The sequence below is a fragment of the Phalacrocorax carbo genome, chromosome 4 (assembly GCF_963921805.1).
Source record: "Phalacrocorax carbo chromosome 4, bPhaCar2.1, whole genome shotgun sequence".
Classification (NCBI taxonomy): domain Eukaryota; kingdom Metazoa; phylum Chordata; class Aves; order Suliformes; family Phalacrocoracidae; genus Phalacrocorax; species Phalacrocorax carbo.
This window is the reverse complement of record NC_087516.1, coordinates 66560169-66582919: the sequence shown is the minus strand read 5'-3', so window position 1 is coordinate 66582919 and position 22751 is coordinate 66560169. Positions and strand designations below refer to the sequence as shown.

The 22751-nt window shown below is 38.1% G+C and overlaps 1 long non-coding RNA gene across 2 annotated transcripts in view; it reads right to left on the bottom strand.

The window, feature by feature from the left end:
• The window catches only part of LOC135313286 (uncharacterized), a 51328-nt gene extending 29800 nt beyond the window's left edge, over positions 1-21528 (bottom strand). The window contains exons 1-2 of one of the 2 annotated variants that reach the window (XR_010372904.1): positions 21102-21528; positions 19933-20011 (exon numbers count right to left, since the gene is read on the bottom strand). This is a non-coding gene — a long non-coding RNA (uncharacterized LOC135313286). The remainder of the gene's footprint in view (positions 1-19932; positions 20012-21101) is intronic. The other variant, XR_010372905.1, reaches the window with a different exon arrangement.
• Between the last annotated feature and the right edge of the window lie 1223 nt (positions 21529-22751).

Here is a 22751-nt window from a genome sequence, read left to right as displayed (position 1 = left end):
TTGCCTTTTTCTTTAGAAAACTATCAACAAAACTTTCAAGGGTGATTTTTTTTTCAAAGCATGAAGTTGGAGACCATTCCTTAAGTAAAGTTGTAAAGTTCACACAGTTACAAAACTCCAAGAAAGGAGTCTTGGAAAAAAAACCTTTTCTATAGCTAAGAATTTTAAAATAAAATTATTTTTTAAGTTAATAAAGTTTAAAATTCTGATCATTTTATATTTAATCCTTGGTATATTTAACGAGTAAACATAAATAAGACTCGATACAATTATGGGAATAATTGCATATCTAAGGAAGAAAAAATAAACTCTCTAACATGCTACAGATAATGAACAATAGTGTCTTAATTCTAAATAATTTAAAGGATTATAGATGCTACAGTAGGGAATAATCAAGTAATGAGACACAATTTTCTTTACTTTCCAAAGGGTCCCTCTTTATCTTGTGTATCCTCAGATTTGCTTGTTGGATCCGACTATAGATTTTTAAGTAAGGATATAGTTCTTTTAAAGTGGAATTTTATTTTCACCCCATTTCTTAACTTCCTGTTGCTCTTCACCATCCTAAGAGTATTTTTATTCTAGACCAACATTAAGGACTTTAAAGAGAGCATTTTAGAATTTATATGAAGAGTGATCGCTGCTAGGAAGAGCAACAAAGGTGATGGTTGTAATTGTGAGGGTAACTGGTCATAAAAACAAATAAAGCAGAAAACACTGCAGTTACCTAGAGTCAGCAAAGGTCTGAGTGTGTGTGATGCACACCCCCCGTAGTTCCACTTCTGCAGAGCAATGGCAGCAATGTCAATAATGGACAGCCAGATCTACGTGTCTGAAAATCCACAGAAGAGAATGCTATGAAGAGTGTTGAGTAGCAGTGCCCTGGGAGTTACTTTCCTTTAAAGAGGTTGACTGCCTTCTTTTTGCTTTTGGCAGCATCACTAAAAAAACCAAAAAGCATCCTTGGATCTTAATTTTGGTTTCTATTGTTGAAAACTACTTTTGAAACCAAAGGAACATAGCTTTGCATCTTTTCGGATCTACAGTTTTGAAAAGATCAAAAACTTATTTTGGCTGGTAAACTGAGCAAACACAGTATGGAAGTAAAAAAGAAAACATCTATAGAAACTGTAGGTTTAGACATTAAATTTTTGAGAGAGTGCATGTCTAGTGTAGAAAAAATTTAACATACTTTTACATTAATGATTTTTAAATTAACTGTGTATATTTGGGGGTAAATGCAAAATATAACTCAAATTTGAAAAATATATCTAGTCTGTTTCTGATATTATATCCCCCCCTTTTTTATTGGCTTTTTGTCTGCTTCTCCTGTTGACAAAAACACAACTGCTTTCAGTTTAATGTTTTCCTAGTGTCTCAAATGTGACCTTGATCACCCGATCTTCTGCTAAGCCTTCAGAACATTTCTTGTCGCAGACAGCCATACGTTTCCAGAAAAACACTAAACAGCATGAGAATTTATTCAGTCTTCAGTTCCTACTATATCTTTTTCTGCTCCATCTGATCAATGTCTTGAGTGCTGCTTTACCCCAATGTACTGTATTCTATCACAGAATCACAGAGTGGTGGGGGTTGGAAGGGACCTCTGGAGATCATCTTGTCCAACCCCCCGTGCTTGAGCAGGCACACCCAGAGCAGGGGGCACAGGGACACGTTCGGGCAGGGTGTGAATGTCTCCAGGGAAGGGACTCCACAGCCTCTCTGGGCAGCCGCACAGGAAAAAAGTTCTTTTCTCATTCTTAGCTGGAACTTTCTCTGTTCAAACTTGTGCCTATTGACCCTTGGCCTGTTGTTGGGTACCACTGAAGGGAGTCTGGCCCCATCCTCTTGACACCCACCCCTCAGACATTTATAAGCACTGATAAGTTCCCCCCTCAGTCTTCTCTTGTCCAGGCTGAACAAACCCAGGTCTCTCAGCCTCTCCTCACAAAGGAGATGCTCCAGTCCCCTGATCATCTTCATAGCTCTCTGCTGGACTTACTCAAGCTGTTCCCTCTCTTTCCTGAACTGGGGAGCCCAGAACTGGATGCAGCACGCCAGATGTGGCCTCACTAGGGCAGAATAGAGGGGGAGGATAACCTCCCTCGACCTGCTGGCCACACTCATTTTAATGCAGCCCAGGATACCGTTGGCCTTCTTGGCCACAAGGCCACAGTGCTGGCTCAGGGTCAACCTGCTGTCCACCAGCACTCCCAGGTCCTTCTCAGCAGAGCCGCTTTCCAGCAGGTCAGCCCCCAGCCTGTACTGGTGCATGGGGTTGTTCCTCCCCAGGGGCAGGACCCTACACTTGCTTTTGTTGAAGTTCATCAGGTTCCCCTGGGCCCAGCTCTCCAGCCTGTCCAGGTCTCGCTGAATGGCAGCACAGCCTTCTGGTGTATCAGCCACTCCTCCCAGTTTTGTACGATCAGCAAATTTGCTGAGGTTACGCTCTGTCCCTTCGTCCAGGTCATTGATGAATATGTTGAACAGGACTGGGCGCAGCACAGACCCCTGGGGAACACCACTAGTGACAGGCCTCCAACCAGACCCTGCGCCACTGATCACCACCCTCTGAGCTCTGCCATTCAGCCAGTTCTCAATCCAGCTCACTGTCCTCTCATCTAACTCACGCTTCCTAAGCTTTCCTATGAGGATGTTATGGGAGACAGTGTCAAAAGCCTCGCTGAAGCTGAGGTAAGCAACATGCACTGCTCTCCCTTCACCTACTCAGCCAGTCATGCCATCATAGAAGGCTATCAGGTGGGAGTTGGAGTCTTCTTCCTAGTAATAAGTGATAGGATGAGAGGAAATGGCCTCAAGCTGCGCCAGGGAAAGTTTAGGTTGAGCATTAGAAAAAACTTCTTCACCAAAAGGATTGTCAGTCATTGGAACAGGCTGCCCAGGGAAGTGGTTGAATCTCCATCCCTGGAGGTATTTAAAAGAAGGGTAGGCGTGATGGTTGAGGATATGGTTTAGTGGTGGACTTGGCAGTGACAGGTTAGTGGTTGGACTTCATGATCTTAAGGGTCTTTTCCAACCTTAATGATTCTATGATTCTATGATTCTATGAAAGATGACGGAGTGGCTTAGTGACAGCATCTGCCAGCTCCCTCAGCACTCATGGGTGCATCCCATCGGGCCCATGGATTTGTGAGGATCCAGTTTGCCGAACTGATCTCTAACCCAGTCCTCCTCAACCAAGGGGAAGTAACCTTTTCTCCAGATTGTCTCTCTCACCTCTGGGGGCTGGGGTGCCTGAGGGTCAGCCTTATCAATAAAGACTGAAGCAAAGAAGGCATTCAGTAACTCTGCCTTCTCTGCATCCTGTGTCACCAGGACACCCACCTCGTTCAGCAGGAGGCCCACAGTTTCCCCTGTCTTTCTTTTACTACTGATGTATTTGAAGAAGCCCTTCTTGTTATCCTTGACACTCCTTGACAGATTTAGTTCCAAGGGGGCCTTGGCCTTCCATGTTGCACCTCTGCATACCCTGACAGCATTCCTATATTCATCCCAAGCGGCCAATCATTTTTTCCACATATTGTAAGCCTCCTTCTTCCATTTGATTTTTCTAGAAGCTTTTTGCTCATCCATGCAGGTCTCCTGGCTCCTTTGCCTGGCTTCTTCCTCCTAGGGATGCACCCACCTTGAGCTTGGAGGAAATGGTACTTGAATATTGACCAGCTCTCTTGGACCCCACAACCTTCTGGAGCTCTAAACCATGGCATCCCTCCAAGCAGGCCTTTGAAGATGCCAAAGATAGCTCACCTGAGTCCAAGGTTGTAATCCTACTTGTTGCCCTGCTTCTACCATGCAGGATCCTGAACTCCACCTTCTCATGGTCACTGCAGCCAAGGCTACCCCAATCCTCACATCCTCAACTATAGCTTCTTTGTTTGTTAGTATGAAGTCCAGTGGCACATCTTGCCTTGCTGGCTCCTCCACTACCTACATCAAAAAGTTATCCACAATGCTCTGCAGGAACCTCCTGGTTCCCGTGCACACCTTGCCGTGGTGCTTTTCCAGCAAATATCAGGGTGGTTGAAATCCAGGGCCTGCGATTGTGAGGTTACTTCCAGCTGCCTGTAGAAGGCCTCGTCGAGTTCCTCTTCCTCATCAGGTGGCCCGTAGCAAATGCCCATAACAGTCACCCATATTTGCCTGTCCCTTAATTTTTACCCAGAAGCTCTTGACTCGTTCTTATTCCACCCATAGGCAGAGCTCGATGCATTCCAGTTGCTCCCTCACATGAAGAGCAACTCCCCTACCTTAACTTGCTGGTCTGTCTTTCCTAAAAAGTATGTGACCACATTCCAGTCATGCAAGCTGTCCCACCATGTCTCTGTAATTGCCATCATATCATGGCCCTGCGATGGCACACAGATCTCTAGTTCCTCCTGTTTATTCCCCACGCTGCGTGTGTTGGTGTACAGGCATTTCAGAGAAGTAATTGAGCACACAGGTTTCCTGCCCATATTTCTGAACAAGTCTATTTAGGCAGTCTGTTTCATCAATTTTAACATCAAAGTCTATCATTACCTGTTTTGCCTTAAAAAAAAATAAACCTCCTGGAATCCCATAACATCCTAACTTCAGAGCAGCTGTCTACCTAGTAAAATAAAGACATAACTTCATTATCATATGCCAGCATCCCTGGTTAGCTAAACCCAGCCAGCACTGGAAACAATAGCCCACAAAGAAGGGTGCAGAACAAGCTTTGCAAGCCAGCAGAGCACAGGATCAGGATCCTTTTCCGAGGAGCCTTGGAAACATTGTACTTTGGTTGCGGAAGGCCAGCACAGCCCTTGATCTGACCAGAAAAAAATTGAGGAACTACTCTTTCATGAGGGCCTTATTCAGTATTCTAGTCTAAAAACTTATTTCTTCCTAACTGTATTTAATATGTGCACTGTCTCTGCCACTGAAGATCCCACTCACTATCCTGAAACAAAAGCAGGACTTCTGAGTATGGTCAAATACTTCGTTAATAATTATTTTTATCCCTAAATACCACATTGCAGTATCATAATTTTTTACTAAAACATTTTCTGCACTGTTTGTGTAATATAACTTATTTATCCTCATAAAAGCATAACATGACACCTGCCAAATCAGGCAGCAACAGATGTCTTCTGTTTGTGATAACATCTCTCTGACCTCTAAAAAAACATATTACATCTCAGTGCAGAATTATGACACAATTTTCCCTATTTGGATTTTTCCTTCTCACACTTCCACTTACTCCTCGTTTAAGCTTTGAAACAGTTATATGAAGTCTCCACCCCTTTTCAAAGCCAGATAGAATTCTATGGTTGAATACTAAGCTTTTTTTTTTTATTCACTCTTTGTTGCTCCCTAAATAAAAATGTTTATTCCCTTTTAAAATTCTATTAAAATGTGGAACACAGTACAGTGATGAGCTGCTACACTTTTTATGTACATATAAAACCACATATATATATTTATATATATTAATCCACCTAGAACACCCCTTATTCAGGAAATGTATTATTAATTACAATTTCAATAACTACAAAATAACCAAAAAGCAATTCAGTATGAAGAATTCTGGAAGTAAAAATACTGTATTTCCTAAAAGTATTCTTTAACAGGCATAAGCTCTGAAACATATGTTTTCCTGACTTTATTTATTTAGACACTAAATCTAAAATCTCATTAATTTCCTTTGTTTCTATTTCCATCACATGATCAAATAAGTGAAAGGAGGTCATAGGCTATGTTCTTACCTGGCAAAAAATAGCATAGCTAACAGAGAAATGCTTGCTTAGAATCTAGCCCCACATTTCTAAACATTACTCATTTATTTTTTAAAATATATTTTTAATTTAAAGAGCAGGAGCCAATGGAATTTGGAATATATACACAGAAAGCTGTGAGGCATACTGCCTGTAAGTACAGAAATGAATGTCAGATTAACACGTAATATTAGTCTTTGCTAAGATAATCGATGTTCCTTCTAGACAAAAGAAATTATAAAAGATTTCCTATCTGCACTTTAGAATGGAGCCTAATACAATGATTCATGGGAGTAACTTTTTACAGTGGAATTTATATAAGAAAGCATGTAGGGAATTTGCTGAAGAGGAGATGGTGACATGCTATGTTGAAGGAGAAATAGCCAAGCTAAAAAGAGGCTATATATAGGATTCATAAAGTAGTGGAGAGGAGATAAATCACATTTAATACATTCAAAAATGGTCTTCGCAATTAGCAATAAATGAGTCAAAGCTGAGTTGAAGTTTTAAACACAGAAAGGGATCCAAATATCCACAGAACGCAATCACTCTGAAGGCTGGACTGATTTCAATGGCATGAAATTTAGAAGTACAGAATACAAAATAACATATTCAGGGACTACATGTGGAGAATGTTTCTGCAAGATGAAGTTAAACTCCTGAGTGGGTTCAGTTTTCAGAATTAGTGTTATGTAAATATCTAAAGCCTGGAGAAAGAAGTTGCATGGGAATGACACCTTTTAGCGACAACTTTGGACGCAAGAAGTCCAGGGCATGTGGTACAGAAGCATAAGTTCCCTCCACTTGGAACAGGGTTCTGAGTGGAATCTCATTTGAGATCTTGGACTAAAAAGGATTTATCAGTGTCACATTATTTTCACTTTTCTAAGTCACCTTCAGGTCAGCTAATCCCATCTCTGGCAGGAAGAAACAGGCTACCTCTGCATTTGCTAGCTTGTCAGATTTCCTCTAATGCTCTGGCAGCTAATACATGACATTTGCTAATGTCATTTGCTAAGACATGAGATTTGTAGGGCTTTCTTTGACTTATCTTTATCCCTGGCAAAACAGGTTTGAAGAACTGGGCTGAGCAGCCACTGCTTTGCAGCTACAAATCTGGCTACTGGGTTTGAGTGTTTGCTGGAATGTTCTTTATCCGTGTCATAATTTTAAATTTTCTGCTTAATTCCTCTGCCAGCCATAACTGATCATACTCTATAGCAAATAACCTATTAGAACTATAGAGTGGTATGAAGTTTTTATAAAAATATTTGTCACACCAAAAATCTTTCATGGGGGTTCTTCTCTTCTCCTTTAAATCTACCTGCTCTGCTGGAATTTCCTTCTCAGATAGAACTGCTTCTTCCAGCATCAGTCAATCCTTTATCTCAGCTCTTGCAATGCTGTATAGAAAAGGTCAGCTCCAAGCAACACTATTTTGTGGCCTCCTCTTTACCTGTACTGGATATATATCTCATCTCTGTTGGATGCAACAGTGCTAGTTTCTTTTCTTTCTGAAGTGGCTCAGGAAGAGCACTCTTCTCCATTTCAGAGTCTGCTTCTTTCCTTCATTTTTATTTAGAAAAGGATGAAGCATAAACATCAGCAGCTGCTTCTAACACAGCACCATTTGCCTAGTACCCAAATATATAAATCAAAGCCACCACTATTAATGCTTTTTGCAGCTGAGGTGATGTGCAAAAATTATACTTTATGTTCCACTGCCTTAAGAGAAATGTCAGATAAAATTGTTACTCTGTTTAAATGGTGCCTGACTGAAGATCTTGTTTACATGTGGAATATGTAGAGCAATAAGAAGGTACTCCCTTCACCAGGGTATTCACATCTCGTAACTCAAACCTATCCTACTGAAACTAGCTGAGAATGAAAAGTCTGCTTACATGTTAAATCCTCCTGGACACCTCATCTTCAAAACTGCCAGACACTGTACTTGACAACACTGATAGCAGTCCATTGGATATCCAGTTGTATTTACCTGTATTTTCACTCTTTTTTTTGCAGCCAACACCTGGCCTGACAGTGATTTTCCTCTATTTTCTCCACAGAAGTTTATTCAACAAGTTTTTAATAACTCACCTTCTTCCACTAACATTAGTTGTGCCTTCTTTTCATCACATTCTATCTTTAAATCATTCATCCTCCTCCACACTTCTTTCTTCACTAACTGTTTGTATTTCTTTGAATTACCTGTTTAATGTTAGTTTATTCTTTCTCTCCTCTTCTTTCAATCTTTATCTCAATTTCAGTCTTTATCTTCTTCTGAAAAGTCACCTCAGTTTCCACATACTTCCTTTTCCAAGGATTTCTAATCAGTTTGCTAATCCATAAAGTTATATTCCTTTCTTCTTTTTGACATCATTCTTCATTTCGTCTTACTGTCTGTCTGCATTACACCTGGCTTGCACTGAGCAGCCCAGCTAGATATCTACGGCAGCTATTAGTTGCTTAGGGCAAACCTACGCATATATGCTGATATGATATCCAAGTAGCAAAAAGAACCCTAACACTGCTTGCATCCACACATAAAACATCTAGACATATAGACATTGCTAAAGTCTAACAGGTATAAAGCAGCCAGGAGCCAGGGCTGTAGTTCTGCAGTTGCACCAGTATGCTCAGGGAGAGCTAGAGCTCTTTTACATAGCTGTTTATGTATGTTTACATGCTGTGATTCAGCTGGGAATGAAAAACAATCAGAAGATACTGAGGACCCTCACTTTCCACACCTTTTGGTCTACCTCATGATAAGTTTCAGGTCAGCTCGAAACATTGATGAATGCATACAAATTCACACTGAAAGCGCAGTCTTTTACAGTGGATCTTGTAAGTGTTCAAAGTCCCTTTTTGTTTAAAAAGTTCCTTTACTACATTTAACCGTAACACTGCGGAAAGGCTTAGCATGAACTGACAACATCAGACATAGAGGCAAATTATGAAGTATGCCAGAGAACGAGGAGTGAAACTGCCTACCCATAAAGGCATTCAGCGTGGGTCTGCCCGTTCCTCTGGTCAGATCTGAGCTCTGCAGGATATAGCAATGGCTTCATATCTTACACAGCCCAGTCCAATGTTATGTTACAAAAAGCAATTTGGACATTTTTTCCTTACTAATAACTAGCAGGATCTCACCTTTGTAATTAAAGAGCAATATAACAACTTTAAGTTTAACCACTTAATATGTAAATTATTAGCATGAGTATATATTTTGGTTTTTAATGTTAAATTAGGTGAGTCAGTTTGATAGTTTGTGCCTTTATAATACAATAAAATTCTAGTCAAAATAACCACAGAACATACGTAAGAGGTGAAGACATGGTATCATGGAAGAAAGAGCTCTCTACCTCAATGAATAATTTATTTGTGAACCATGGAAGTGATAAAAATCTGAGAACAATAAATAAATATAATCTACACCACAAAGCATGGGAGTGCTGAGTAGGGGTTATTCACCTGAGCTCAAAGATAGTGGAAACAGTTTAATTCTAGCTGTCCTGCTGAAAATGCCAAGACTGTTGTCTACTATGTTAATATAATCAAGGCTATGATCAGGATCTCTTCAACCTCAGGTGCAAAGAAAATACTACAGCAGAAAAGCAGCTGTCAATTGTTTCTAAACCAACTGAAGAAAACGAGTAGAACATGTTGCTAATCCAAGCTGATGACAAGAGTGTAGAAAATTAAGAGACCTTTACTCCATAAAGATCTTCAGTGGCTGGAGGCAGAGAATGTAGGAAATTTACTGTGGGCTGTAATAATTGCTGTCTGCCCTGGGAAATGGCATCAAGGCCAGAGTAGTCATGGCTCCATGCAAGCACATCCTCTAATTATTGAAAAACCTGTGTAGAGTCTCGATGTTAATCAGTCTCTCAGAGACTTCAGCTTTATGTGGTTAGTGCAGATTTATGGCATTTTTCTTTTCTTGTTATTAAAACTGATATTTCACAAGGAAGAAACTATCTCCAGACAACTGTTAAAATGCAAAGTTTCAGTCATAAAAGAGAACCGCAGGATTATTCTGAGACTATTCCACAGAGAACCCAAACAAGAAGGGTAAGAAACAAAACATCAAAGACACAAGGAAAAATGGAAAAAGATGAGAATTTAAAATATTAACTAAAGACGCAACAGTTGGCCTATAGGTTCAAGAGGTTATAGTGTAATTAATTAAGTGCTTGTTACAATTAGGGAAATAAACAGTGCGTATCCTAATGCAACATGAATAATACATAACTATAAAAAAAAGTAAAACAAATTGAGAGGTTTGCATGGCCGCCTTATTGGAGTTATTTGCATTATTTTATCATGATGTCCTTAGAAAACAAACGAACCCAGAATTTTAAAATTCTATTACATGGACACAGTTTGCTTCCTTTTACTAGTGCTGCAGTAATAGTATAACCTAAAATTTCTGATTATTCCACTGGCATGATTTTAAAGTATATTTTGGTCCATAATACTGAAGCAATTTTGAAATATTATACACAGTGATCTTTGCCAAATAATATATTTAATCAATAATTTTTCAGATTTTCTACCGGCTGTGTCTGCAAATTTCTGGCAAACAAAGTGGAAAAAGTCATGTGTCCCAAGATCTTTTCTCTTACTCTTACGTTTTACATCAACCCCTACTTTCTGGAAGTACCTGCCACTTCATAAATAGTAGCACCCTGGGAAGGTTCACAGAAATGAAAGCATAAAAATTGAAAACTTCTATGATACTGACAGGATTTGAGCAGGGCTTGGTGGGGGGAGGGGGAGATAGATGTGTTAGTCACACATCATTTCGTTGTTGTCATCATTTTGAAAAATATGAAATAACAGATCTGATTTGTCTACAGCTTTTAATTTACTACTGATGCCTCACTGCTCTTCAGTGGCCTAAATTAGCATCAAAATAATCTTTCTGGAAAGACATGCATAAATACTGCATAAGAACTGACCGTAGATTGTACTTATAACCCAAAAGTGGCACGTTTACTCTGTATAGAAAAAGACTGTGCAAGATACCCAATTATCTACATGGCAACAGGAAGTTCAAAAGATATAACTGGAATAAGCAGTAGGAATGCCTGAATCAGAGCACGAGACTGGAATAAAAAAAGGATATGCAAACTGACACCTGACATCAGCTCTTTATTCCGCTTATGATGCTAATGCTTGAAAACAAAGTAAGGACTGAAATATTACGGATATATGTGCAGGAAAGGTGCAAAATGATTTGAAGTACAAAAAATTTTATGGAAAAAACAAGCAATGTGTGTTGAAGAATTCTCTCATCAGCATACAAAGCTCTTAGATATAAAGACATCTAGGACACTATCTTAGACTAATTTACAGTCCATAACCTTAACTATGATGGTATGATAAATTAAACCGTGTCACGTGCACTCAAAAGTGAGTCATAGCTGCAGTTATTACTACCTGATTTACTCTGAAGATGCAAACAATCTGGTACATCAATCCAGAAACATTAAAAATGTTAAGTGCTTTATCTTCTGTAAAGATTATGACCAAGTCCAACTCACAACAGTATTTCTCATTTTGGATTTCAATTTGAACAAACACCAGCTAATCTTGGGAGGAAAAACATGCAGTGGGGTCAATATTTTATTCCCAGAACAGCATTTGAAAAATGTATCCCCATATGAAGTAACCTAGCTGCTACCAGCTCAACCAATACTGCAATAATGGTTGTAATAGCAAATAAAAATAATGGGAAGCATAGAAAGCTGTGCATGCTAGTGTGTTTGTGAGCCAGGCAGAAGTAATTAGATTGATGATTACTAATTACGGATTATAACTCAGATGGCTATCAAAGAATAAAACCATTCTGCAATACTCGATGTTTTGTGTATAGCAGTTTAGGTCTACATATTCTTACCTGTATACATTTCTATTTCTCAGTATTAGCTACCACTCTCTGCCTTAGTAATACGATGCATGTCCAGAAAAAATCGAGGCTTTTATAATAACATCATGCTGAATTGCAACTGCAGGCAGATTATATGTTATATATAAACATAGATATGAAAGCCTGGGTTTTCACGCTTGTTTCTCTATCTGCATAATTGTAACGGTGTGTTTAAAAATTTGCATGTTCACTTTTTAGCACATTAATATTAAAACATGAGAAAGTGAGTTTTACTGGGTGAAATATGATGTGAAGTGTCACCTTTATAAAATACAGTATTCTACAGTAATTACTGCAAACTGCAGTAATGCTATTGTTACGTATAGTGTCTTAAATCATTGCTACAGAAATCCTGTAGTAATATTTTTAAAAGGAGGAGAAATGCTTGATTTCTACAGGTAAATATAATTTGCATTCCCAAAACTGTTTTAATGCACAGGAAAGTTAACAATAGTTAGTTGATTTAACTTTAAAATGATACAATTATCAGCTATATTAATCCTGTGCTTCAACTATGCAAACATACAGAAGAGAACACTTCTATTTATTCTACACTATTATCAGTTAGTGAAAATACAACTGACAGCATCAAAAATATAAACAGAAAGTGAATTTTTCTAAAGAATTATTTCACTGCTTTTCTAACCTGCCCCTTACTGGCCTTATAATAATGACACATTATTCCAGCTTTTAAAGTAAATTTTGCTTCATTTTATTTTACAAGCCATCCACAATTTTATGTTGATATCCTGCCTTTGCCACTACCTGTAATAGACACTTAAGTGGTGTCTTGATGTGTTTTCATGTACATAAATAAGTTATCTGAGATGAATGGGCCTTGACTAAATCTTTCCTGGGAAGAACAAAATACCTAACTCTTATTTAACTTCCACATGGATATGACTGTGCCATAAGCAGTATGATCTGCTTCTCTGGGCATGCCTGGCTGTGTGCTGTTTCCAGTGTTTTCGTGTGTCCCTGCAGTCCTGCAGAATTTTGTCCCTCTTCAAGAGATGATGTAAACGTACTGATTAAAATTTACTAGGATAAAGACAGCAAAACCAAGGGACTTCTCTTATAGGAAGAAGGCCCATTTTGCTATAAGTTCAAGGAATAAACAAGAATTAGCTGTAAATGAGAGAAAGAAATACCAGTATTTGAAGGAAAATGCTAGGTGCAAAGAAGGAGAATCATGAACTCTTTAGAAACATCTGCTTGAAAACAAGCCAGATAGATAACTATCTGTGTGCCACACATTTTTGTCCAGCTCTGTAAACTGCTAAAATTAAAAACAATCAAGTGTAGGATCTCTGTTATGTCTGTATTTCGGACACTTCAGTCATCACATTTCTCTGCTATGGTACTTTAAGAACCTATGCCAATTAATCTGCAACTGAGAAAAGTAATACTAAATTCCTGAAGGCTCTTGGGGAACTTGTCTTTGTAATGAGCCCTCCCTGGTTGGATAGCAGGGACCCAGCTCTCAGGGGAGTGTGCAAGACAGGGGAACTGCATGCTAAGACTGTAGTCAGAGACCGAAAGGCAGTAGCTAAACTCTGGTTTAGCTAGGTTGAAAAGGGTAAGGATTCACTATGAGGCCTTAATGAGAGTTCAGATGCAAAGTTTACAGGGTAGACAAGAAGGCCGCTGTTAAAATTACAAAATTAGGTGATTATAAAATTACAATGTAGGTGATTATAAACCTACATTATGCAAGATTCTTAACCCTGACCTTTTTAAGGTGTTATGGCAGAAAAGGCTGGTTCTGCAAAGCACACAGGAGGAATGCTGTTGACTTCCAAACTTGTTACCCAACACCACTGTCCCACGCCAATTCTACCATTTTTCTCTTCTTCGGTTAGCTTTGGTTTAGCAATACAGTCCTGCTGCTGCCAGTTCCAAATATGCATCTGAACCCTTTCCCCCATCATAATGAGCAGCTCTGGCTAGCTGTTTCTATTCTGTCCCCAGCAATGAGACACTCCATTTTTGGGGATGTTGTCCTATGGCTTTACCAGCTACTACTGACCTTCAATGAGCAGACGCACAGGCATGTCCTGGCTGAATCCCCTCTGTACGGGGTGCTGGAGACCAGAAACTCCTCTCAACAAATCCAAGGTCAAAGGCAGGTGGGTGCTGATATTAGAGCATATTGTCCAGCAGGAGATAATGGTGAATTTCATTATTGGTGTTAGCTTAATATCTTTCTTGCAGTAAACTAAAATTATTATGTTGAATACTGCCATAATCCATCTCCCAGCTGAGCCATGTTACTAAACTACAATTTCAGTTCAGCTTGTTTCAAGGCAGATACTATGTACTTAGCTGCAACTGTTTAAATAACATTGTTCAAACAAATTATCATCAATCACCCTGTAAGAACATCTATCTGGCAATATTTAAGGCAAAGCTAAAGACTGATGTTGTTATGACATAAATATAACAAATTGTTATAAAGCTTTTGAATTCACAGTCAGGTCCCAAAAAAAGGAGCCCTTAGCATCATCCCCTTTTCCTTCTGGGGCTGAAAGATTTAAAATCCAGAAAGCCTGTATATTTGTGGAAAAATTATGGTCAGGATAGAGCAAGGTAGACAATATACCTGAATTCTCTGCATCTGAGGAAACTGTGGTGTAGAAACATGTACTACCGTTTACAATAAAGTTTGTCCACAAAAGAATCACTGCCAAGAACATCCATTTTAAATAAACAGTGCGCTCTCCCAAAGCCTAATTCATAAGACACTGTCTGATCCAAACTTCTGTTTCACATTTAGAAAAGAATGTGACTCAACAGTTTTGGCCATGTGGCCACCACAAGACAAAGGCATTTACGTCAAAGCCTACTGCAACTGCACATAGATCAAAGTTCAGCTTGCAATATGTCTTTTTCAGGATTTATGGTCCTAAACTGTCATTGCCAACTGCTGCCTTCAATTTCACTCACCAAAAGATATTACTTTGACTAAGGGTAAGGGTAGGCTGGAATAGTATTACCTTTAGTTACACTTAGGCATCCAGGCAGATTGAGGGACAATAAATGTCACCTCCATCTCCAGCACTTTGTTTTGAGGCAGATCCATAAAGAATGATTGTAGCTATTCTTCCAGGGACGCGGGGACAGTGGCTTATGCTGGGGAACTCCTGCTTCCCTGTTCTGGACAGGGATCTTTTGACAAGTTAGAAATCTTCCTTCTCTTTGCGTGGTAGGAAAGAAAATCAGGCAAATGTTACTGATTCCAGTAATGTATCATTCTGTATCAAAGTAATGTATCAAAGCACAGAAGCTCTGTGCCTTGGCACTACTTCACTGAATTCTCTGGCTTCATCAGTTCAGTTATTATTTTTGTATTATCTGGTAATTTAGATACAGTTATTGTAGGTTCTTCAGCCTATGTTAGATATTCTCTATGCTCCCCAGAGTTTTGTATCCTGTTTTATACTTCTCTTGTTTTTATCAGTTGTCACCTATTGTGCCTCAGTATTTTACTCTCGGGTGCTTCAATTATATATGAATGTGATGTGCTTCACAGCAGCTAGTTTCCATTTGCCATCTAAATATCTTTGTACATGAATAGAGTAACCTACATTTAACTTCACAAGCAGTTGTGCAAATCTACTGTATTCCAGCTTTTGGGGTTTGGGGGTTTTTGTCTGCTTGCTTTTATTTGATAATTGATTTCTAGCTGGTTTTTCCTCTGCTTTCCAAATTTAAAATAAAATGGAAAGATAGAGGTGGGGCGGGGAAGTAAGGTTAGGAAAGAAGTCACAGAGCCTATCCCTAAACCTCAGGGGGAAGAGGCTAGCTTGGGATATTAGAGGGCCCATCTGACCTAAGAGGTTTGTTCATACTGACTCCCTTAGTGGAGTTGATGTACTTAAGCTCGGCAATTTCTCTAAAAAAAATGCCTATTACAGGAAAGAGTAGTTGTCTGGTTTTAATATCTTAGTAGCGGCAGCAATTATTTGTAAACCTTTGGTAGTATCCCACAAGACTGGTTTTCAGAAGTGCTTTCATCCCACAATTAAGTAGAAGCTATTTTCCCAGTACTCCTAAAAATAAGACAGTTGGAAAACAAAGAGGGAAGATCCCTGCTCTGAAAGAATTGCATACACAGACAAAGGCCAGGTAAAGAAGGCGGCAGGCATATGGACTGGCATTGACATTTATATGAATTTCCTTTGACTTATTTTCAGGAAATATTTGCCATGTCTGATACACATAAATGTGTTTGATACTTGTGTAACTTTTCTACATAAATATAAACACACCAAAGGAAAATCAAGTACACCTCACATCATGCTTTCCTATGTTCTTTATATAGGATCACAGGATAGTGAAATCGGATTTAGTATCAAATTCTTATAACTTTGAGGTTGGGCTGTAAGACTTAAAAACATATGAAATACGAATTGGTGCACTATATTATCAAAGCTATATTTCTTTTTATCAGTAATTTTTCTTTTCTCACCTACTTGTCAGATGTCTTTGCCTCAGTCTACATAATTCAGAAAATGTAGTGGGTAGAAAATATACACTGAAGACAAATGACCTGCCCACGAAACTTATGTCTGACCGTGAGTATTTTAAGGGTGTTTCCATTTCTTAAAGTTGCTTCACAGAGCAGATAACAATCTGTTCAAACTCATGGAAAGTATGGGGGTTTTTAGGGAAAACTGGATATTAAGACTCATATAGTATTTTGTTGAGCAGTCATCTTGCTGCTTACATCTAAATTTCATACTCAAACATGCATTTAATATAATGACAGTGTTCAGAAAAGCACATAAAACAATAAGCATTTATTCTTGTAGGAAAAAAAAATCTCAGTAATAGAAGAACAGAAAATAGCTGCGTAGGGACAAAGATAACTCAAAGCAGAAGCCTTCAATATATAGCAATATAACACTATTTTTGTTTTGATTTTTGCATTTCTGAATCCCATGAGCACCTAACATACCTTTTACACTATTTTGAAATAATTTTAAAAGTAAATAATTTGGTAGAACTTTTTTAATCAATTGTTAATCCTCGATTTGAGTGGCAGTCTCACTAATCAGGAAAGCAGCATGAACAAGTGGTAAGTAAACACAAATCAGAATGCATCAAGAAATAAATGTCTGAAAAAACCAGCAATGCACTAGGGGATTTTCTGACTTCAAATCTGTGCAAGTACAGATTGAGCTTAAGATGTGTGGTTATTGGTTAAACAATTTTTAATGAAATATAAAGACCTATGTGCTCTTAAATGGATAATTTATGTGCAATGTTATTGTCTCTCAAGGTTTAATTAAATGTTTGCCTTGTGGCTAATCAGCTACAATTAATAAATGAAGCCTATATTCACGTCACTGATAGGGAATGTTAAAATGGCCTCCATTAGAATTTCAGTATCACTTCTGTGGCTGGTTGATAACAACAATCTAATGTATCAGAAAGTTTCACAAAATAAGTTGGTAAGGACACTAAGACAAAATTATGGTCATATAATGGAATGTTTTTATCACAATGCATAATTTTAAGTTCAGTTTGGAGGTAAGTACCTAGAAGTACTTAGTGTGGAAGTGTATGCCTACAAAGTGCTTTTCATCCCCAAAGTTCCCAAAGTTCAATTTAAACATCTACTATACCTAAAAAGAGCAACACTTCTTAGCCTTATGGATACAAAAGAGTTTACACAGTAGAGCAAAAACATCCATCGTTTGCCCGACCTACAGAACCCAAAGGATTTGAACTATCTCTGGCACAATACACTAAATGTTGTCTTCGGACTATGTAACAACACCACATTATTTTCCCAGACTTGGCCTTTCCAAGCCTTTTTCACTCTTGCTATTTAAGTTATAAACCTCAATAAGTAAGCATTTAAAATATAGGTGAGCCCCCACTGGGTACTTTCCCACATGGGGTACTCTCCCATCTGAATACATTACATAAATCACAGGCCAAAGGCAATACTGGCTGTCACTGAGAGTGTTCCAGAAATCAGCTAGAAAGAGAATTTGAGACCTCCTGACCTCCAAGACGTCTGTTCTACGTAGCTAAAATATTGTTATTTATCTTTTACACTCCAGTAGTGTGCACAGGTCTCAGGGCTAGGTTCTAACATGAAATGTTATGTGTAAATAATATGTAGTTACTTGTCTGTATCAGTGTTTAAGACGAGAGGCAATAAACAGGTGTGACCAGGACTAGAAAACAATAGCGGAAGAAGAGTTTAATAGCAATTAGGAATAAAAACTTTTCAGGGATCAAGTGCAAAACTTTAGAGTGTCAGCTTAATGGAGGAAAAAATCATCCTTCAGTGCAACTTAATACAAGCACATTTTGCTAGCAGTCTTTCTGATTATCTCAAATGTTTTTTTCACCAATTTAAGCATAATCTATCAGACAAGGAAGAGAATTGTACAGGATAATTCTATTGTCATCACTTAAGTCATTAATTTTGATTGCACCTCCTTTGATTTAGTCAGATTCTTGTTCAGCCACAAGTCATACCACGTACAGAATCATGAGGAGGAATCTAAAAGACTACAAATACTACTGTCTTCTATTACTATAAAGAAAGGCATACTTAATTACAGTACAGTAAGGATATTGGCTCTATATTTTGTCTGAGGAAATGAAAACTTATTTGAGTAACTTATCTCTCTTGGGGTTGTAAAGACATCTTTATCTGTAAGTCACTGTTCTTTTACACAGGTTTCCATTTATTGAAAAGTGAAGACTATACAAATTAATGTATTAGAGCTGTTTAGCTCAGTTATCCATGAAAAAAAGCTTGTCCCAACATATACCAGAAAAAACAGAAAATGACACACTGAATACAAAAAAAACCACAGTAAAGTTTTCTAAATGTGATTAGAGTGGCTGTTTCTGTCAGTTACTAATAACGGTTCTACACATAAAATATTTTTTTAAAGAATGCTCTGTAAAATAAACAGTCTTACCATAATTTTGATTTCTATTTTCCATTCAGTCATGAAGAAGACCTTCAAACTCACTTGCCTGAGGCACTGAGAAGCTCCAGGTCTTTGACGCTCATGAAAGAAAGATAACAGTCACTCTTCCAGGGAGAGAGATCTTATTATATGTACCCCGTGGGTTTTTTTTATCCTTTATCAAACTGCACCTTTGTGGGCCTTTAATTTCTTAATGGGTTGTTTATCCTTTCCCCCATAATTCATGATGATTAGCTAGATGTCACATAGATATTGTTATGGTGATGAAAAAGTTGTACTGATGAGCCGAGTCAGTGATGTAGTTTGATTAACTTTTTATATAAATCTTTCGAGACAGCTTTCAAAAGAAGGCAAAACAAGTAAGTTGATAGTTACAAATGCTTCAGTAGGTGAAAATCTATCTGATGCAGACCTGTAAATCTATGAGTACTAGTACCTGAAATAAGTAAACGTTACCACAGAACCAGGAGGAGATATTAATGGGATAAATTTCAGTTTATTGTAAAGGGAGTGAGTGGGAAAGGGAGTGGGATCTAAAGCGCATGCTCGGGCAGTTTTCTCTGTAGTGCATGTAGAATACAGGGCCTACAGTGGTGTGATCTATTTAACAGCAGGTAGGATAAGACTTAACAGCATGAGTTTTGGAAAGCAGTATTATTTGCAACGCCGTCATTCATGAATAAGTTGATTAGGTGATCTCAGACAAATGCTAATAAAACCTTTGTACAATGCCACCTTTGTTTATCCTACACGTGTTGCTCAGGTTAAAGAAGTACTGATTTAGACACTTCTGAGATGTGTTAGGTTACCATGAATCCAGTGATCATTTCTAATAGCCATAAAATGAAAGTGCAGTATCTCCATTCCTTCCAGAACCACAAATGAATGTTTCTACCCTCTTTTTAAGAACACAAAACTCAAATTTCTAGGCACGCAGAACAATAAGGCCTGAAAATGAGAAATTTTTGCCCATTGTAGCTCTTATTTCAATGGCTGAGGAAATTCTACTTTTGTAAAAAATATAAAATTAAATATGTTTTCTCACCTTTTGTGGCATATCCTCTTCCCTAGTACCTGTTTCTACCAAGGCACATTCCATACTTACATAAACACTTGGACTAGATTGTTACTGAAATAATCATAGCTTGTTTTAGTAAACAATAATTATATTTATCCTCCTTTTAACTATATCAGCCCTTATACCTATTTGTTTAGAGATAAACTGGGAAGGGTTGATATTTAACATTAGCAAGTTTTTAGTCATATGAGTGGACCAACTTACCTATATAAATGCTCACCAGCATATTAGAGTAGTGTTAACGCAGTCCTGTTTTGCTTAGTTTCCCATTACAGTGTTGGACCTGACATAAGCAAAGAGAAATGGAAATCCTGATAAAACAAAAGCTTGTGGTGTCTAATCCTTTTGCTCTAATGCTCCTGTGGAACTCTTCCATCTAAATACCAGCTGCAAGCTACAGCAAGATGAAACATGACAAGAACCATGAAGTAAATATTTTGGAGACTTGCATTCTGTATTAAATATTTGGCTCTTCTCTGAGCGTATTATATCAGCAATGGAACTTGACAGTGATCTAGTATATTGATGCATAATATGTATATAATGAATAGCAAGACTAGAGATCCTTATAGTGAGTTTTACACTGTAAGTTTGTTTGATCTTCATCAGCACTGCTGTCTCCAACTCATCATTCAAACAGAAAGCTAAAAAAGGGATACATGATGCAGAGACATTGCTGAGGTTGGTTAAACAGGATGCAAGTGCTGCATTAGAATAACAGTGGAAACCTTTAGACTGTATGATATTACTTATTCAGATCTAAATATGTATTTGCCATAAAGAAAAAAAAACAGATGTGAATCCTCCAATTTAGTTGCATATTCCAACTGTCTCCAAAATTAAAAGAGACGGTTCTTGTAGGAAAAGTAACTTTTATATTCAGGAATACTTTGTTGCTGTCAAAAAAAGCAGTACCAGCTCTTGCCTGCCACAGCCTTCCTTGGTTAAATACTACCTGTATGAGGACCCCTATTTGTGAGGGCTCTGTATTTACCCCTCTTGCATCTTCAAGTGCTAATTTCATGCTGGTACCTGAGCAGCAAGTTTTGCATCATCATGAGTACCCACCAAAAGAGCAGCTGATCAACACATGGCAGAACTGGGCTCCATACTATCAGATTGGTCCACAAAACCCTCATGCTCATCTCTAAAGAAACCAAAGGGGTATTACATGCAGAGTGATTACAAGTATCTAAATATGGTTTTGAAGAGTCTGCTGTGAAAGAAAAACATTATAATGTACCTGGGGAAGTGTCTTGAGTCTGTGTAAAAGAAAACCATTTCTGGTGGTACTTGGCCTATGATAACTAGTTAGAAGCAAATTACACATTCCACTGACATAGGAACAACAGAAAGGTAGAAATGCTGTTTACCTCTCACATGTATAAGGAAAAGATGCATAGGAAAAATGAATCCTTCTATGGAAAGATAATCCATTTTCAGAGATGACAGGTTTCCTGTTATTTGGCTTTAGAGAAAGTTCACACAAAACATTGAAAACTGAGGTTAGAGGTATTGACTGCAAAACCTTACAGGATCTGCCTCCAGAAATTCTCCTGTTTTCTTAGGTTTTGTGTATTTCATTTGGTATGAAAAACAACAGTAGTGCCACAGTCAACTTTTGGTTAAAGTTCGTGCCAAATCAGTACCTGGCTCAGTATGCCATCCAAGGTCTCACAGAGTTGTAGAATCTTCTCATTCACCTCCTTCTGACTCTGGGCCTGGGCCTGGTAGAGGAGGAAGTTTGACTAAAGAAACCTGGCAACTTCAGAGACTTTTTCTGTTCCATCAGCCTGTCATGTCTCCACACCTGCAGCCCACAGCAGCCAGCACTAGCTTTTGTGCTTTTTGTGGACTTTGTACATCCTTGTACAAAGATTGCTGCCTGGTAACATGCTTAGTGTTGCCCTTCTCCAGTTCTCTGGTTTTGTAATTTTGACACTTTGACCTTTACTCCTTTTTTATTATATATATTTTTCTCCACTTCAGTTTCACCAAGTCTCTCTCTCTTTCCCCTCTTCTAAAGTGGAGGAGTGGGGACAGTTCAATTTTGGTTTTTTTCTGCAGTGGACAGGTTAACAGGTAATAAATAGGAAAATAAAAACTACCAGGGACCAAAGGTGGACAGCTAGGCAGGAGCCAAAAAACTTTTTTTCTTCTTTTTTTTTTTTTTTAATATAAAGTAATACGGCATTGGTTCTTAACTAGTTTTATGAACAGTATTCAAGTATTCAATATTCAAGAGTATCTAGATATGTTCTGGTAAGTTTTTGGCATTGCTGCATTTAAGCACAGAATTTAGCAATTCCTTTTCACGCAACCATTGAAACTGTACAAACACCATTCCCAAGGGTATCAGCTACTCAAAATGATCAATATATTGCACTTTTTGCCTCTTTAGATGACATTTTTGAATATGCCACCCTCTGAACACCAAGTTTTGCTCAAACAAATTAATTTTTCACAAACACAGTTTTTGCAAAGTTGATCTGCTATAAAATATTATCCTTCTTTGGACATTATCATCACTTACAGGATTAGAAGACCTACCCCAATGATAGGTAGAAAAAGTGCTAGCAATTTAAATTTATCTTTTTTCCATGGACAGACACCCTTCCCCTTCAGGACTTGCAGGACAAACATTTCTAGACCAATCATATTGGTGCTACAACACAGCATTGTAATTGGAGTTGGTTTCATCCTTAACCACAGAAAGGCTACTGCCTCTTCATATTACTATATAGATGTAGACTGCCTTTGATTCTTTGCTAAGAGTGTTCTCTCTGAGTTACATATTGTTTGGCATGCAGGATCCTTTGAACACATCTCTATAAAAAAATTCTTACATTGCTTCCAAGTCAAATGAATTATATATGCTTAACACAGAAGATGTAGCCATGGTGTAAAATGCCTGCTTGTGAATTACTTCAGATATCATTGCAGAATATTACTAGTAATTTTAAATCTGCTGCTTTACCTTTTCAGTTTTTACAAGTTTTCTTTGTAAGTTTATTATAGGATAC